Source organism: Tyto alba, unplaced genomic scaffold (assembly GCF_018691265.1).
Source record: "Tyto alba isolate M040663 unplaced genomic scaffold, T.alba_DEE_v4.0 Super-Scaffold_16, whole genome shotgun sequence".
Taxonomy (NCBI): domain Eukaryota; kingdom Metazoa; phylum Chordata; class Aves; order Strigiformes; family Tytonidae; genus Tyto; species Tyto alba.
In genome coordinates this window covers 3,488,524-3,504,889 of record NW_024881278.1, presented here as the reverse complement: position 1 = coordinate 3,504,889, position 16,366 = coordinate 3,488,524, and the positions used below count along the sequence as shown (strand labels likewise).

At 39.4% G+C, this 16,366-nt stretch overlaps 1 protein-coding gene across 6 annotated transcripts in view; it reads left to right on the top strand.

The window, feature by feature from the left end:
• PLCB4 (phospholipase C beta 4) overlaps positions 1–16,366 on the top strand; it is a 214,192-nt gene that overhangs the window by 60,872 nt on the left and 136,954 nt on the right. Inside the window, exon 1 of one of the 6 annotated variants that reach the window (XM_042789624.1) lies at positions 3,897–3,917. The exons of the other annotated variants lie outside the window; for them this stretch is intronic. The gene's annotated coding sequence lies outside the window, so the exon portion shown is untranslated. Of the gene's footprint in view, positions 1–3,896; positions 3,918–16,366 lie in introns of those variants that run through there. 6 annotated transcript variants of the gene reach the window in all.

Genomic DNA, 16,366 nt, shown 5'->3' with positions numbered 1-16,366 from the left:
TATTTTTTTCCTCTTTTCTCTCCTTTTTTTTTTTTTTCTGGTAGTGCTGGCTATGCCCACAGTTGCAACTTCCAAATACTATTTGCAAGGCTGTTTTTTTCCAAAAGCCTTTATTGCTTTGTTCACATTTAAAAACTGCGTGTCATTCTGTTTGACAACTCTTTAGTCTCTGTATGTCACCAAGTACTGTTTGAATGGTAAATGATGGTTCCAAATGTAAGAGTTTCAAATTAATGAATAGTGTGAAGCAGCAGAATGATTTCTAATATGAATTAAAGTATATCTTTTATTGTCAGGGAGTGATTAAATAAGTAGCCTAAACTGTGACCAAATGTGAAAGGAAGGAGAATCATTTATTAGTGGTCTGTTCCCTGTTCAAAAACGAGACTTATCTCAGCCTAAATAAGGAGTAACATCTTGGATACACCAGCTTCACTAGCTTTACCCCACTGATAAGCTTGGATTACTCATGATTTGCTTTGGTTGAGGTAATATGTAAAGCTGGTTGAATATATAGAGACAGTGTGAAATTGATTTTTCACCTCTACCTCACCCTCCCAAAGCTGAGCTGTCAGTCAGGTTCCATGGTAAATGTCAGCTTTTCAGGAGAGCAGTGCACTTTCATCTCAGGTTTACTGACACCAGAACCTGCTCTTCTGAAAATCTGTTGATGAGCAAGAAGGTCGTGTGCTATGCGTGCTGATCACACCCGAATAGTGGGGATTTTTGAGCTGTCTGTGGATCTGGTTCTAGTTATGGGTACACAGTGTGTATTCGTCAAATACCCTGTTAGACACATTGATACAAGTCTGTGCAGGAAGCTGAATGTATTTTAGGTAGCAATTAAAAGAATCAGTCATCTTTGACCTTAGCATTTCTGTTTTTTTATGGGATAGAGCTTTTCTTTTACCACTTCGTCATCTTGTTGCCTCAGCTCACTTTTGTATTACAGCTATCATAAATCCTTTCAAATTGAATTACTGTCTTGATTTTTTTGACAAATGAAAGCATGTTTCAATGTTTATGAGTATGATTTGTTGAAGCTGATGATTGGCAGCAAGAAATAGAAGTTTTGGGCTTAAGTTAGAGGAAGTTGGCAGACAGTATGCTCTGTTGCAGAACCAAAAGCTGCAGCAGAGGTAAATAACTATAGAAGAATGTAAATTGTTTGTTTGCTACTCTTCCATTACATCAGTAAAGATTTAATCAGCTTCAGATGAGATTTTATCCATTGCAGTTTTGTAGTAGTGGTTTTAAGTAATCAGGCAGGGCTGAAAATGGGATTTTAAACCTGTGATGCTATAAGGTATTCCAGCCTCCCAGGCACAACATTTAATTATACCAGCCAGAGTTTGCTTTAGCTTTAAAGAACATTTCTGTCTGCGTAGACCAGTTCAAATTAAAGAAGAGAAATTCACACAACTGCCCCAAACTGGAAGCGTACCTTCCATGGAAAAACTCTTCAGTCTCCATGGACTGCAGCTCAATCTGTGGCTGAAAATCAGAGGAGTAAGATACTTATGTGGGGGACAGAAGTATGTGATGTGGTGGTTATGAGATACGACTAGCGATAAGCGTGTGGGAGAGAACAGCTCTGCTGCTGTCTGCCGAGTGCCATTTAGGGCCAGAGCCTTTCGGTGATCTTTGGCAAATCACGTAAGCTGTCTGCACCTTGTCTTCTGTGCAAAGAGAATATGCCTTCTTCACAGCAGTGTTCTGAGACCTAGTTAAGGTTTTCCAAGCAATTCCAGAACCTCAGATGAACGTCATGCACAGAAAGCATTATAATTAACTGAAGTTTATCAGCTGAGCTTTGCAGAATTAATAGATTCTTATAAAGCTGAATGCTTTTTTAGAACTTTTTCACTACATCCCATGCCTAAAATGCATCATTTGTAGATATGATATTTTAAGATTAGTAAAAAGAAATGCTTATTTTCTTTTACTGGATATTCTTCTGTGTGTGTATCAACTCAGGCCTTATTGTGTTAGGGATCTGGAGGTTTGGGAGTGTGTGCATTGCTCTAGGATGTATCCACAGAAGGGAAAAAATTGATTAGAGTGTGTCTGCAGATACTTTCCCATTTCTCCTATAAACATGTTTTAAAATTATTTTCTGCTTTCCAAAGACAAAAATGCAGTTGAAAATTAATTGACTTGACTGCCTTTTCCTGTGCGTTTTCCTTCTCTACATGTGGCATATTCGAGTATTGCTACTACTGGGTGGAGATACTGGACTGCTGATGACTTTTAAGGCCATTTTGCTTACTTCATTCCTATGGCAAACATAGGAGTGAGTGGACCTGAATTAGCCTCAGGAGGGCTGCATGACCTGTTTTGGAAGGAAGTTGTGGCTGGCTTGTATTGTACCAAGAGGCTACTGACAGTACATGGCAGTTACCTGCTTTTTCCCTTACTATAATTGTAACACAAGTAGTGGGTGCAGTACCACTACCCCATAGTACACACTAATGAGTAGTGAATGTTCATGTAAGAGACAGTGATCTCTTAGTTACGCATGTGCTTGCTGTAATAACAGCACAAGGCCCAGCTCCTGCTCTAGACCAGCATAGAGTTCTATAGATCGGGGCCAGTGCCCAATGACTCTAAGATTGTTTATTTATTTATTAGATTTTAAACCATAAAAGTATTGCTAACAAAATGTAAGTATATTCAGGGAATGTATAATGAAGTTGTATTTATTGATCTTGGTGGTCTGCTGGGTGGGGCTGTTTTGTATGGGACTAGAAAATCTGTCACCAGGCCTTCTTTCCCAGTAGTTTGCTGTGTGGTAGGAAATGTATCTCAAGCAGAATTAATATTATCATTCCTTTTGACTTGTCTCTGCTTTTAATCATAACTGGAAAATAGTATATATGGTAGGGCACTGAAATAATTTGTCACAATGCTTTTATTGTCTTGTTCAGCTGCAGTATAGCATTCATTTAGCTCTCTCATAGCATGTCATTTCCGTTTGCAGTACAGCAAAAGAGAATTCTTATTTCATTTCCTAAAAGAAGATTTTGACAAAATTAGAAGGCAAGTAACTCATCTTTGCCATGTTTTGGCTGGGATTTTTTGTTTGTTTTGTTTTGTTTTGTTTTATTTTACATCTGCAAAACGGGAAATAACTGGAGAGACAGCACTGGATAATTCTGTTTCCCGTTAGGTTAGGTGGTCTTATGAAGCAACAGGCTGTGATGATCTAGTGTCATCTGATGATGAGGAGGAGGAGGTGATGATGCAGATACAGGGATCTATTTACATTATGCTGTGATTTCTCACCGTATTTATCAAAGAGCACTTGGAATACAGAATCTCTGTCCTGAATTTAGCACTTCTCTTGCATTGCTTATCCCCTCTTTAATGCAGAAACTGTGCCTTGTTAAAGCAGTATTGGCCTGCTTAAAAATCAATAGAGAGATGTGGAAGGAGGAGGGCTAGTGTGATACGAAAGGCATGTGCTAACAGATCGTTTTACAGGTTTGCAGTAGGGGCTAATTGCGTGCCAGGATGGCAAGTATGATGGAGAACGAATGCCCTCCGTTTCTGAGGGTCGGCCTCAGCCAAAGCGGTGAGCGGCACTGGGTCGACTGGTAGAGTTTCTGGTACAGCACGTGGGTTGCAGCTGTGTGCAGGGGTGGAGGCACCAGACTTCGGGGAGGCGAAGAGTAATGAAGCTGCCCTCTTTTCTCCCGTCTTTCCTTTCCTCTAGGCTCTGTACGAGTTACTGTGGCGTGATGCCGGGGTTGTTCCCTGCAGCAGAGGGTGAGGCCGTTGAGTCCTTAGGGGACAGAAGCGGCTGGTCGCAGGGAGGAGGACGTGGAGGACGGCACTGTCAGAGTGAAGTTCCTGCTGTGGCTGATGCCGTGCGTGTCGTGCAGCGAGCCGGGCGAGCTCCCGCCTGCCTTCCCCGGGTGGGTGCCAGCAGCGACGCAGCGGAGCTGAGAGCGGTCGGCGTGGCTGGGGGGGAGGCTCCGTCCGGGTCCCCACGCCGAGAGGCGGCCCCCGCGGCGTCACGCTGATGGGCCCCGCTAACGTCAGCGGCGTTGGCTGTGTCCGGCCTTAAACCTTGACGGATTTAACACTGGCCCCTTTGCAGGCTTGTTCTTGTGCCGTTCGTTTATCACGGAGAAGTTGATGTGTGGAGAGGTGGTTAGATTGAGAACGGTATCGGCGTAAACAGACCAACCAACCTTTAGGTATTCAAGAATAAATTTGCACAACTAATGATTCTCTACAGTTGCTTTGTGCAATTCAGAGTTGTTTGGATACGAATACATTTTTGAAATTTAGTTTCTGGTAGGTTTTGATTGATACAATTCAACAGTCACCTGAATTTAAGTTGTGTTGATTAGGATTTTGCCAGCCAATTTTGTAAACTTTTTGTTTATTTGTTTTACTGGGTAATGTAATTGAAGGAGTACAAGCCCAAGGGTGAAAGCAGTCATCTTCGTAAAAATTGATTTATCTACCTTACAAGAGGGTACATATTTTGTATTTTAATGATGCAAAACTGACAGAGTTAAGACAACGGAATCTTCCAGTGAAGGTTGGGCCTCACTCAGAGGAAAGAATTATAACGTTTGAGAAATAGAAACAGCAAAGGAATATTTAACTTCTTCAAATAAGTATTTTAACTCGACGAAGCCTTTTTTCCTAATACTTGTTGTCAGACACTTCTTGCATCCCTCGGAATATCTGAGGTATCTTAAGGGTTACAAGTCTGTTTCAAGCACTCCTGGACTAGTATTAGTAGGTTGTAACTGAAAGATAGCAGAAAAGAAAACTCCCAGTAAAGTACAGAAGATTTTTACCTTGACAGTGGTTGTTGATATTTTGTAATGTTTCCTTTCTACATTCAGTCAATTAGGACCTGTAAGCGCATCTTTCAGGAGCAGTTTCACTGTGTGAAGTTGCACACTTTGTCACTTTCCTTGTTACTTTTATTTTTATTGTTTATTTGTCCGATTTATTTCTAACTGGAGAACACTTATGGGAGTGACAGAGAATGGAATTATCTTTCACTCACTCAGTAGCATGCAAGAAAAGCATAAAGCATTGGAAGATACTACTATAAAATCATAAAAGTGGGCTAGCAGTCTGAGAGATTGAAGCTGTAATGAGGGGACTGTTATTGCTGAATTTGATTTTAAGTCAATGGTATCTTCCTAAATTAACAGCCCTTCTAATCAAGGGAGAAGTGTTGAATTGTAATCTCTTAGTGGCATAAAGTCAAAGAGCTGTTAATGGATGGGTGGAAGACTGCTGATTGCATGGGGAGATGGGTGATAGGAATGGATGGCAGGGAACTGGTGGTAGGGAACAGCAGTGGGTTGCAAATTGGTGAAAAGCCAAGGTTCATCGACTTAAAGGCTGCCTGGATACATTACTGTTAAATTACGATGAGCATAGTTGGGGCATGCATAAGACATTTCCCTTTTTAAAAATAAATGAAATAAAATATGTACCAGTTGAGTTGGATTAATCAGTTGTGGACCATTTGTTCAGTTTTGTTTATAGAACTGCAAATACACAGGTAAAGTACAGGGTACGCATGCAGAGGTAAAGCCAAAATGAGGCTAATACACAGTGATTCATATAAGGCACCATTTTAGTTCTAACTTGCAATTGGAAAGTTTACATGAGCAATGGATTTCTCTTAATGTAAACAGAATGGTTGAAATACCTATAGAAAAGTTACAAAACATTGCAAGAACCCTTACATAAAAAAAAAAAAAAATTAAGAACAGAATCTTTACGTGCAAAGTATGAGGCAGTATTTGCAACAGAATCTGGTAAAATGTCCCCTGTTGAAAATTCATTGTTTGTCTGGCTGGACGCAAAATACAGAGAGAATTTTGTGTGAATGCGAACAGGTATCCTAATGATACATAGTAGGGCATTATCTACCTGAAGAGCTTCGACTGTAAATCACCATTTTTGACTGTGGTGTAGTGAAGGCTATCCCGTGTAATCTTTAAATTCAGATAGTCTAAATCTGTACTGCTGGTGATAGCTCTAGACCTAAATCTGCAGCTGAACCTAACCACGTTGTCGACCCAAGCTACCTCCATGAGGTCTGGTGCTGTAGCTGGAGCCTGCACTGAGCCAGCTGAGTTTGAGGCGAGGACACCCTGGCTGTCTGGTAGGAGATGCTCAGGTGTTGCTGAGGTTCACACCTTGCTCTGTGTACAGCGCGGGCACAGTGTCTCTGCAGGCCAGTTGCAATTACTCTGGCGTTTTTGCAGTCTGGCATCTGATCAGGGATGCTGCCGGCTGAGAAGCGTAGATTCCTTTTTTATGTACAATGGTTGTCATGCCCTGTTGCCTTCCAACAACAAAATTCTTGTATTGATGAAAACCCTAGTCTAGTTCTGCAGGTAATTCCCTTTTCTTCTATTTTAAAACACTTTAAATGCATCTTGCATCTCGCCAACCATGTAGCTAGAAGAGTCATGCTGGCTGCCCCTATGCATGTGGGTCAATTTATCACTGATCAGATGTTCTGAGCCAAGACGTTATGTCTTTAAAGTGTCAAGAATTCCATTCTCTGTATAATTTCCTGTCAATCCTATTTCCAGTCTTCGTCAAGTCAATAATATTGATAACAAAACCAGTCAGCTACAGTACTGGTGAAAATTTATACTTAGGAATGTTCCTGTTTTTGCCTGGTGAAGCAACTCGCTAGCTTTTTATGCCTTTAAATTTTATTACTTGTTTTTAATAAAAAAGTTCTTTTGTAGAGACTGGAAAAAAAGGAGCCTGAGTTAATACCAGACAAATTTTAGAAATATGGTGAACCAGGAAGTTGCTAGACAATTTTCTGGTTCTTTTAACAGTCAGACTATATTTCACATCACAGTTTACACTACAGATAATGTTAAATAGCATACGGTAACATTCTTTGGATGAAATCCTAGTTCTTCTTAAGTCAGTGACAGAATTCAGATTGATTTCAAAATCATACTCGTCGTATGATTCATAACCAAAATTCTTCAAAAAAGGGCATCCTTGGGAGAAATTGCAGCTTGCAAAAGCCAGGAATGCAGTTTATTACTCTTCTAGAGTCTTGTGGGGTCTAGGGGAAAGGAGGGAGCGAACAAGTGTTGTAAGCTGTCTTATACCGGGCAGTTTAACATGGCTAGTAAAAGCTCACAGAACAGTTCTAAAAAGCTGGCTGCAGTTCTGCAGCTCAGCTGTGGTTTCACAGCTCTCATGGTACAACTTCTTTAAACTAACAAATAAGAATTCGTTGGCTTTTCTGTACTCTCAATGTATGGCAAATATAAGAGGTTAGAGAGATATTTGGTCGACTTTAAAAAAAAAAAATCTAATGCAGGTTCGTTTGCGATTGTCTTAAACCACAAAGTAATTGTATTGTAAATTACTTCATGCGTTTTCTCTAAGCTCATTCCATACAGCTTTGTAATTAGCTCTGTAAGGGCCAGATGCGGTCCAGATGAAATTGCTTGCATTCCACCTGCCTGCACTGAAGCAGACTTTGAACTATATCTAATATGTGGGAATAAGTGATAAGATCACAATGAACAGTCCCTCTGTTCAGTAATGATCATGGGGGAATTCTAAGAATGCCTAAAGAAGCCCATCTTTCTTTTGGAAAGAATTTATTTGTATCTTTAGGAGATTTAGGTTGCAAGGAAATTACAGAGTTACTATGCAAATTATTGCCTGTCTCTTTAAAAGTAAAGTAAAACCCGAAAACCTTACTGTCATGCTATTTCAAGTTCAAGTGGAGAATTTCTCTAGTCAAAATGACAGGAAATTTACCTTGAAAAAAGTATATAAGTATATAGACATAGAAGTATTAAAAAAAATCATATAAGGGAACAACAGGAAGTTTTGTATTTGTCCTTTAGGTCACTTGCACTTTTTATCTTTTATCACTCTTGGGTTTGCTTATTGTTTGCTTTTCTGGAGCTCCACAAAAAAAATCTACAGTCTTGTTCCACACAAGAGCTCCCTTGAATGCTCCTCTATTTCTAGTTCATGTTTTTACTCAGTTTTCCCATAGAATGAATTAACTGCTGATTTTGTTCTCCTTTTTGCAAATAATTTTTTTTAGCCTTACTATTCTTCCATTACAAACCTCATTGAAGTGAGTACAATCATAGGCTTAAATATATGCAAAATTAAAAGATCAAGGCCTTTCTGTATTGGAGTGCAACTTTATGCAACTTCCAAGTAGTCTTTCTAGAAGTCCTAAGTTAAATTATTGCATAAAGCTTTGTTATGTTGTCTGTTCAGAGTGTTCTCATAATTTCAGTACAGGATACTTTGGACTGATCTTTTTTTTTTTAATAAGGTGACACTTACTTGACAGTCTAATTTTTTTTTTTTTTTTTAAATCTTGCATGCCAACTGCAATAGTGCTTTTATAATGTTTTATTCTATATAAACTTCATAGAAAACAGTAGTAAACAGCAATGATCCATGAAGTTTTATGTGGCATTTTACCTAGTAACCATTACAAAGGGAAACAGTGTTAGCATAAAGTTTGAGAAAGATGTAATTCATACATTGAAATTGATTGGAGCGTTTAGGTGATTAATGACAATTTATCATTTTAGTAGTGAACTTAGAATGAAAATCTTTGCCAAAACTGTCTTATTAAATGAAATGCGAATTTCAGCTGTGTACATCATGTAGTCCAACTGCTTGGATGAAGGTATGTGTATGGTTCTGTGCAAGTTTGCATATTTCCTTTATAAATTAGACTTTTTTGTTTCCTTAGTATTATAATCTATCTGTCTTTTTACATCAAACTGAAAATGTCATTATAGTTTAGTTTTGTTGTTGATACTGGAAATGTTTGACTTAATGTTCTTAAGAATGCAACTTTTTTACTGCTGTTGTATATTAAATGTCTGTGTATCTTTTTACTCAGTTCTAAACAGGATCATTTGACCATAGTGAGATCATGTATATTTGTGCATGTTCATGAACTCCTACGCGAATAAGAAGCTTACAGTGCTGAAACCATTGCCATTCAAATGACATCACAATATTCAGAGCTCATTTGTCATATATAAGTTCCAAAAGGAATGCTTTTTAAAATGGGAAGCGTAACAGAAAGTTTAGTGAGTTCCATGAGTACTGTGTTGTTGCAGATGCATCTTGTACTAGATCACTTAAAAAAGAAAATACAAATAGGGCAGCGTTACGTGCACAAGTGTGGATACTCCTGGGACTGATGACCCATCAGCTGTTGGGCCAGTTGCAAACTTGAGTTGACTTCAGCAGAAGAAATAGTGTTGTGAATAAATCACTGCCACAGTGGTTTCCAGTCTCAGAGAGTTGTTCATGTGAATACATGTAGAAATGTAAATACCCAGACCATCCAGGAGTCCAGAATAGACAACATTGTGGGAGTCTTCTGGAATTTCCTTAAGAAGACAGCATTTTGTTGCGTTAGGAAGGTCTTGTCTTCTTCTAGTGGTGGTTATTGGTTGGACTGCTCTTTTCAAAAACCCTGCTGATTAAGACTTAGTAACATTATCAGGATTGCAGAGGAATTTTCCCTGTCCCCAACCGAGGCATAGGAATTGAAAATAAACTCTATCCTAGTTGTTCATATTCGATGTGAGATTTTTCCCAGGAGCCCTCGCATAATTCCTTGTGCTGTTTTGCTGGAGGTGACCTGTACCACGTGTTTGTTCATCCATGGGGGTGGCAGTGGTGAAAACTACTGTTAACAGACATGACAGGCTCTTCTTGGGGAGAGAGGTCCTGCCACAGAGCACAGGGGATGACATCTGAGGGCCATTTCTAAGTGACCCCCATGGACTGATTCTCAAGGCAGTGTCAGTGCCCCAGCCTTGTCTCAAAAGGAATAATGATTGCATGTAAATGAAGTATGATTCTCATATGCTTCATCTTGCTGCTCCTGATCAGAATAATAGCTCCCCTGTTATTCCTGGTTAAAATGGTAATGAATATATAATTACTACCGATTCCATTTCAAGACACAGCATTCACTACACAGTTGAAATCAGGGGTCCTACTTGTGTATGTAAGCTAAGTGTATGTCCAGGTGATATACTGGATTAAGCCATAGTTCATGTGGCAGAATTGAAATCAGTCAGGCTGAGGGAAGCATTAGAGAAAGGAAAAAATAAGGTAGTGATGGGCTTCATTATTAGATAGTAAACTAAACATTTAGTGAGTATCATCGCCTTAAAGGATGCAGCAGACAGTTTAAAATCTCAAACCTTGGTTTAGAGAACGTGTCTGTACCTTTGTGAGCATTTACTGAACACATTTAAATTGCATGAGACTTTCTGTATTACAGTTTATTTGCAGGTAACTCCACAGCACGATATACTAGATAGCTGATCATAGATGACATTGTTTTGGCACATGTGTCATTCGCCCTGGGAAACCAGGTCTCATGCGGACTACCCATTACGGAAGGCACCTTGTTCGCTTGTCAGTACACTAGCCACAAGGAAGTCAGCACATGGCCTTCCTGTGAAACATTAGTTAGGTGCTACTGGGGAATAAAAATAAGGATATGACCGCATTGAGGCGAGGCTTCGACAATTAGTTTGTGTTTTGGATTATTTGAGCTCAGAACAATTGAGTCGCTGTTGACCAAGTGGTTGTGGAGTTGCTGTCCTGTAATGAATAAATCTGCGTGATTTGTAAAATGAATGCACCGAGGGCAAAGGCAGTGTTTTGGCAAGAGTTTCTATTCAGGCATTATAAATATTAACCTAATTTATGGGGTTTGGGTTTTGTTCTGGTTTGTTTTTTAAAAACAGCTTTTATCACTGAACTCTAAAGCTGGTACCTAGAAATGAATAAATAGCATTATGTAAATATGAATGTGGACCTAAACCTGAAGGTTTAAAGACACAGTATTGTTTAAGTTTTTCTGATCAAAAATAACTCAAATGTGGCCCATGTAAGTGGTATACGGGAAATTAACAGTCATTTAGTTTAATCACTTGGAGACAAACCAAAAGCAAGAGTGAGTAGGAAATTTGAAGATAGTACTCCATTGGAAAAATTAAAATAGTTACTCTGTCACTTTATTTTTCATGTAAGAAGGAATAGCATTTCTTTCAATCCTTCTTCTATAAGAAAGTCTTCCTTTATTTTCTTAGCAAAATAAGGAATAACACTAAGCAGTGTGTATATATGGAAGTCACGATAGATTCTCTATTTCTATCACCATGAGCTGATAATGGATGTTTACAGGTCTCCAAAATACTTTATTATTCTCCAAGCAAGTTATAATTACAGCCACTATATTTTTTCCATTCCAATCAGGATATGTAGGAGATATGTAGGAGAAAGAAGGATATATAGGAGACAAATCTGGTTTATTCTGAGTTATGAAGAAAAAGGAAATAAAATAGAAATACTAAATGTAAAATATGCTGCTTATTTTATTGAGAATGTATTGTTTTGCTGTGAGTTTATTATGTTGTCATAACCTTTTCATACTGTCAAACTGCCTCCATTTAAAAACTTAATAAATTGTTTTTCAGCCACTCTGGGGCCACCTTTTTCTGTTTTCAGGTTTAATCCTTAAGAAAACAAAGTGAAAGTTTTGGGAGTCATCACTTGGTATTTCTGCTTAAATTTTTCTTTACAGTCCTTCACAGAATTGTACTGCTCGGAGCACTCAGTTCATCAGCAAGTATATAAATTTTTACAATTTTTTTATTTTCACTGCTTGCAGGCTAGCTAGGGTTTAGCATTTAATTTCTATTCCATGTGTACATTTTATACCCTTGAGAACAAAATTCGGGCCCATTTGCAAGAAATCCCTATTTTTGCTGCTTTACCACTTCCCTTTGCCTGCCACTCTGGGAAGGATGTCCCTTGAATGCTGCTGTACTTGGGAAGCATGGAAGAGGGCTGAGGACCTCACCGCTGGCACCTGCAGAGTGTGAAGAGAGTGCACAGTCCTGTTTTAATCTCCCAATGTTGGCCGAATTGTTTTGGCACAGTGATTTCAGTGTGGCTGCCAGGCAGTGGCAGTTTTGTATCACTCCCGAGTCACTGGTGAAGGAATCGGTGATGCCTCTAGTAGCAGACAACGGGTTTTGTCAAGCTGAATGAGGCAGTCACTGCTGTGATCAAAGTACTTTCTTAGCTTTTTCTCTCTCTTCCTGCCACAGCCTGTCTTACAGAAGGTTCTTGTTTACTTTCTGTGGCAACTGTGGGCTTCTGTTTGACTATTCTGCAAATCTTTGTAATGGGGTTATGAGTACGTGTTGATATTTTTCTTAAAATGGCCTTCTGGTTTTGGAGATATTCCTTATTTTACATTCTAAATGTTCAAAAGTGAAGAGAGAAATTAATACAAAAGATTGACTACAGTGCTTCAGGGAAGAGGAGTGATGTGTTACCATATTTTCAAGACAGAATGAGTTCCCATGAGCTCCTAAGACATAAGTTCGCAGAACAAACTTATTGCTGGATACTTTGAGTTGGCATATAGGTTGAAAGCTTGAGTCTCTGCAAAGAGGGATGCGAGGGATTTTGATGCTAAAAACATATAAAAGAACATCCAAGCATCTTCTGTGGAAGAGTGTGATGCAGCCTTGGGCCCACAGGATTAGTGTGGAGCCATTCTCTGCAGACAGTATCTGTCGGAGAGAGACGCAAGCGTCTGTAACTGCTGTGGGCTCATGCAGTTTAAATTCCTTCAGTGAAGCAGTGATCTTCAAACTGGATTTGCTCAAATAACACTGGTAGCAGATGGTTGGGCAGGTGACTTTGCTGGAACTCACAGTAACAACTGTGTCCATACAAGTGCTGTGTTCAGGTGAGAATGCTGCGTACAGACAGGTATGCTGAGGCTACAGCTAAATCAGTGTGATGGGATACCAAGCTAAAAGCAGAGCTTTTCCTCTATTCGGGAAGAGCCATCTCTCTGTACCCTGTAAAAGTAATTTACTTTACCCCAGTTTTAGAACACCTGCTATAGTTTCTTGGCATAGGTGCAAGTATCCCCATTGACAAATGTGAGTCCGGGATTTCACAGTAGGGACATAATGGTGGACAGGCTGTTGGTTGCAATACATATGTACACCAGAACTAACAGAAAGGTGTGTGAGTCAGAAGGGAAGCAGCAAGTGCAAAGTCCACCAAATAGTTAAGAGTTTTTAGTTCTCCTTTTTCCATGTATTGATGTAGATGTGGCACATTACTGTGTGCTGACTCTTAAAATCTCATCATTTTGAATACTCTCTTTCTTTCCCACATCCATTTGGACGTGATTTTTGCTGCTTCTGTTATGACCCTCTGCAGAAGTCAATGTTCCTTACAATTGTAAAGCAGCTTGAAATCACAGCCTTTAAATCCTTTAAAACATTAATCCCTAGTTCCAGCTTTTTGTAAAATGCCAACTGCTGTTAGCATGCTGCAATTAAAGCACACATAAGGCGGTGCTGAAGAAAAAGATGAATGTGTCTGGCCTGTGTGAAATAGAAATGTGAGGGTGCAGCTCCATGTTGTATTGCCCTAGGTATAAAGCTTTTTTAGCAGTTCCCTGTCCCAACTCAATTTGCTTTTTCTGCTTACTCAACTGTAATTTTCTATTCCCTTGGCTGTGCTCGTGTATCTGTTTGTCAATCCAAACCTTAACCCACATCAATGAACTGAGTATAGAAAATAAGAAAAAAGAAAGAAAGATGTAGGATTTGGTTGGGTTTTGTTCCTCCTGAAATAATTTGAGAGTCTCACAAACAGCTGCACAGACACAACCATGTGAATAGGATAGCAGCAAACTGCCAGTTCACTTCATTATGCACCAGAGGTGGTGGGAACCTTGTAAAATGTCTTTGCCACTGGGAAATTGTAGTGGTCAGTTTAGATTGCTCCTGGTGAAGCAGTGTCCCTAAAATAAGTATCAGTGTTCCTTGTGTAATTTCTGTGTTCTTTGTATAATTCATGTATGTGTTTTGGAGGGCCTTCAGAGGAAGCTCACATCTGCCTAATGCAGGTGTTTTGACTTGGATGAACAAACCCCCCGCTTTTCCTACTTGCTTGCTACGGGGTTTTTAGGAGTTCCTCTGAGAACATGGCTTCTACTAGGTGCCAGAATTAGTCAGATTTGATCAACTTGATCTGGCCAGAAGTACTTTGTTGTCATAAAAACTATCGAGACCACTTTCTTCAAGAAAAGAAAGCAGCACTGCAGTTACCCTCTCCCTCCTTCCTGTATCCCCATCCAGCAGCGTTGTTGTCAATGCTGGCCTTCTTAATCTTCCAAATGGTCTAGCAGTCCTTGTATTGTGGCAAAAATTACTGCCCTGCCTGGAAGTCTACTGCAGTGCTTGCAGTCACAAATTCTTTGCTTCAGCGACAATAAAATATTTCAACATTTAGCATACTATACAGCTGACTAGCTACACTGGGGACCAGAAAGATTTTGTATTGTTGTCTTTGGCATGTGTTGGATCTAAACATTGCTCCATTATTTTTTATTGTGTTCTCTTACAGCAGTTGAATGTTTGAGTTTTTAGAAACAAGTAGAAAATGCTTGCTATTCCCTCTCCTTTGGGTTACTTTTCCTGTTCATGTACTAGCAGTGCCATTCACATTTGAATAGGTTCTTAGCTGTGTGTCTAAACCCTTTGTTGTCTCTTTATTGATCAAGTCTTAAGGAGCAAGGTTCACTGAAGACAGAGGGCTGCAGAGGCTCTGCAGTGGGAAGCAGGACATCTCAGCAGCAGCTGTGCATTTGCTCACCATGGATTTTTTTGGTGGCTTCAGCTTTACATTAGAGGTAGACAAGTAGAAGTGAAGCAAGGGTCCGTGTATACCTGTTGTCCCTGTTGCAGCAATGGTGAAAAGGGATTTATATGCTGTCTGTCAGTGATTGGTAGCTGGGGTGGCAATCCTTGCTCAGGTTGTCTGTCCTGATTCCCTCTGTTATTCAGCCTCTATGCTGAAACGGTGTCTGGCAGTGACAGTTTTCTTTTGTGTGTTGAACTAGATTGTTAGTGCCATTTGTGCCTTTGATATGATGCTGATTTTTAAAAAGCTAACATGTAAAACTGTTTTAAATAACAAAGGGCTCAACCAGCCCTACCATGTTGTAATTTAAATCTAGCTGTACATTAATGTTAAGTAGCAAATAATGAGCATGTATATCAGTAGTCTGAAGGGCCTCAGAACAATTCTGTGGTTTTCACTGGGTCTGGAAATTATTTGGTTGAGTACTGGCATGCACAGTATAATCAGCAGGTTTCCGTATGGTGATTTATAAATTACATAACATGGTTTAAAGCTCAGCTTCACAAAAATAAGAGAAATGGATTGCTTGATGTACAGCAGGCCAGCTGTGTGATTGTGGACCCATTTATGCAATTACAAACTGAAATTTACCCTGTACTTCAAGTCTGTTATTGTTGATAAAATTAACCATATACTTTATTATCCTGTAGCTATGCACATAATTCCCATTTGACAGTCCATTTGATAGCTTGTTTAAGTAGGCCTCAGACTGCAATTAGCACCGTGTGATACAGTTAGGCCTCAGTGGCCCCTCTTGTGAATTGTTAGTAAATATTGCCAATCAGGTACTTATATACAAAACACTTGTTTCTTCTTTACCTTGAGAGAGGCAAGATATGTAGGACCAGATAATATCTTTTATCAAGCTAACTGATGAGACCAGCAGACAAGCTTTTGGATACAGGCTCTTTTCCAGGTGTCTGAAAAATAGGTCTGATAATCCGATAGATCATTTGCGTGTTCTGTCCTCCAGAAAGATTTGTGGTGATGGTGGGTGCAGTTCTTCTTTCCTGGAAGAAAGCTGACTGGAGATTACACGTAAAGTTGGGGGGAGGAGTGGGGTTTCCTCATTCAAGTAGGGATTAAAGAGTATATAAAATTTCCCTTTGTTGCTTCTTCTCGCAGGAGTGTTACTGGGATCTTTCTTCAGTGAACAAGGCTAGAAGAAATTCCATTTTTGTGCCTTAGTTTCATATAAGCATGAATTTGCTTCTTTCAGAGAACGTTCACAAAAGAATCGGATGTCAAAATCTATCCTAGGAACTGTTGTTAGATCCCTGACAAATAAAGCTGTTCTTATGCTTGACAGGCTTATTGTATGCTGCCCAATACAGAAATCTATTTTGTGCAGAACCAAGGTTGGGTTTTTTTCCTGTTTACAGAAAAGTTTCAAGTAAAATTCATAGTTCCATCTGGAGTTATTAGAGTTGTCCAGCTTTGTTTTGAACCTGGATAGGAAGCAGAGCCTGTGTTGGTAAAGTCCATTTATGGACTTCCTTATGGTGATTGAGTGATACCAGTTGTCTCTGCAGATCTTTTTATATATCATTAGTGATTATTAGCCCTTAACTCAAAGTATTACTTATTC